Here is a 3,305-nt window from a genome sequence, read left to right as displayed (position 1 = left end):
AAGAGAAGTAAATGGCTTTAATTTGTTAAATTAAGTATATAATGCTTGAACAGAATTTTTTTTAATTAAACTCTTCTCAAAAATATAATGCAATACAAAGACCACTGTTAACAACTGACAATGTCAGCATTTAACATTTAAATTAGAATAACTGCAGTAATTAACCTTGCACATTCTATGTAATTTTTGCAATTATTATGGTATAAGCTATGATCTGGAAGAAGCAGATGAGATTTTGAATTTGTGACCTCAGCAAAGGGGAGTAACTTTCATAGCTGTGGATGTCAACACAGCCCAAACTATAAATGAATATATTATATTGGAATGACTTTATTTAGAAAAAAGTTTAATTTCATAAACTCTGTATATAAAGTAACAACAACATTAGAAAATCTAAAATATATATGTAATCTATAGGCCTAACAGAATACACATGGTCAACAGAGTACATGATTATAAATCCAAGACTTTCTGTAGTCTTCATTCTACTGATATCATATGTGTAAGAAATAGTATTTTTAAAACAGGGTGAAACAGTAATTAACAAAATTTGTGTATCAAAAATTGAACAATGACAACTTTTTTTTTCGAAATCGCAGAGAAAATTAAATGTGAAAATGATGCCAAAAAGCAATCTCTACTCAGAAGCCAGAAAGTGATTAAAGAAATAAAACAATGAACAATATAAAAAAACTGTCAACCTTCATTACAAGCAATTCAAATTTCTAGTTAATGTTAGAACCGATATTTATAAATTATGCAATTACGTATGATTTTAGCTTTTCTTTCTAACTTGATCAGCTTCCATGCGATCATAATTCTATCATTCTTTAATGCTGAGAATAACATAATTGTATGCTGATTAGCCAAACACTGTTTAGGCCTAATGAAACATTTATTACCTGAAAATTTTAGTTCTTTCAGCTTTGTTTGCAGCTTTACGGTCTACCAAAACTTGGTCATATCAGCTGCTAATTAAAAATCGTTTATGAATTATCAGTCAGTGATATTTTATGGTAAAGTCTGCTCTGTAACAAACTGTTGACTGATAACATCTAGAAAATATAAGCAATAATCGGTATCACCCCTTCCCAAACTCTTCACATGTGCGCCATTTTGGTGGATATCAGTCACAAAACAAAAACTGCGCATGCGTAGCAATGGTCTAAAGTAATTTAAGCTTAAAAACTATAGGCATTGTTTCGAATTTGAGGAAGGGGGAGGGGGTCCCAATGTTTGCAAAGGAAAAACCTGTATATCAGTTAAATGTGTCAGTCTCCTTGCCAGTACTACATTTGAAATAAAAGTTTAAAAATCTGAAACTTATAACATTATGTATGTTGTTAAACTTTGAGTTGAAATATTTTTTGGTTTTAATTTCTTTTCAAAATTTGATTCTGATATTTATTACACTTTGTCTGTGATAGGCATGACGATTTCTCCTCTTTAGTAAGATATTCAATTCAATTCAATTTGTTTATTTACAAATTAAGGGCCCTCATGGGGCAAAAGGAAGGTACATTGTAAATTAACATTTATATATAGTCATATACATGTTATACAATATACATACACACAAGAGAGAAAGAGTTGCATGATTGATAGGAGAAAGACATTAAAAAAGAAGGAATAAACCAGATAGTTTTTATACATATACATGTACATAAATTCTGCACAAATAAAAATATTTGTTTATATATATATATATATATATATATATATATATATATATATATATATATATATATATATATATATATATATATATATATATATAACTCTGATTTAAGGACTAGGGAGACCAGAACATTATATATGGCTTAAGGAGACAATATACAGATTTTTTAAATTTGCTTTTTTCTAAAAAGAAATACCAGATCAATGTTCTATAGAACACCATTTAGTCGACTCTTGCTTTATTTTTTCATTATAAATGCCTCCTAAAAATATATGAAAAAAATGGTCTCCCTAATATTTTATGTTTCTCTCATATGACTTAAGGAGACCAGTGTATACTTTTATACATATAACTTGTGGTTTAAGTAGACCATTTTTCTTTCATAGTAATTTCACTGATTATGGATTAATTAACATATTGTTTCCAACCAGAATAGTTGCGGATGGTCATTGGTCAAGCTCAGCAGAAAGATATTTGTGTTAATGTGACTCAACATGATCAGTACAAAATCTTGAATATAAAACTAAAGTCATTGCACAAGTGACTTATATAGAGAGTAGTTGCCCCCCTGGCGCAGTGGTTAGAGCGTCTGCTCTAGAGTAGAGAAGTAAGGAGTTGATCCTTACATCGCAGGTTCAAATCCCACAGTTGGCTGGGGAGACCGATCCTTCGGATGAGACCGCATAAATCGAGGTCCCGTGTCACAGTAGGTGCTGGCACGAAAAAATCCCTTCACTGCTCAATGGCTGTAAGTGCTGAGTATAGGACAAAATTTGCAGCTTTCCACTGGCATGTAGTGGCGTCTCTATATGAGTGAATAAATCCCGAGAGGGACGCTAAACAACATACAATCAATCAATCAATCAATATATAGAGAGTATAAGCCCAGAGTAGCTTGTTCTGATATCCACAATTAACTCTCAATGCTGTCGCCCACATGTTGCAGTGGTAAGAGCCTATGCTCTAGAGTTGCCGTGTTAGGAGTTGATCCTTATGTCACATGTTTGAATCCCACTGTGGGACGTGGAGACCGGTCCTTCGTACAAACCAAGGTCCAGTGTCACAGTAGATACTGGCATGAAAAAGATCCTTCACTGCTCATTGGCCCTGTGTGCCGAGCATAGGTCATTTGCAGCTCTCCACCGGCAAGTGATGGCGTCTCTATATGAGTGAAAAATTCTCGAGAGGGACGTTAAACAACAAACAAACTCTCAATGTCCAATACAGTTTAACCTGAAAGTGAATGCAGACATAGACATGCAGACATAGATTAGACTTATTCTTTAGACCAAGTATAGTATACTCCATATTGTTTTGTTGAGGACACAAAGTTCACAGTGGAAATCAAGTAGTTTTTCCTGCTATTTATACCCAGCTTCTTTTAAACCATATAGTCATTGAGTGCATTCACTTTCCAACTAATTGATGAAGTTCTGAATCATACCTATATTTGTTTAAATTCTTTGTGATTTAAGAATATGTTTGACCAGTTGAAACCAAGAGTACATGTACTACATAAAATTTCAATGTTGTGATTAAGATCCAGTATAGCAATATGTAGATGCCATGTTCAATATACATATTTGCTATCATTAAACTTGCAGAGACCATGAATCAAAATAATTCA

The sequence above is a fragment of the Saccostrea echinata genome, unplaced genomic scaffold, assembly GCF_033153115.1.
Source record: "Saccostrea echinata isolate AGI-Se365-2 ecotype Australia unplaced genomic scaffold, CSIRO_AGI_Sech_v1 ptg000010l, whole genome shotgun sequence".
Lineage (NCBI taxonomy): Eukaryota > Metazoa > Mollusca > Bivalvia > Ostreida > Ostreidae > Saccostrea > Saccostrea echinata.
The sequence above is the reverse complement of the archived record's forward strand: the minus strand, read 5'-3'. Positions refer to the sequence as shown.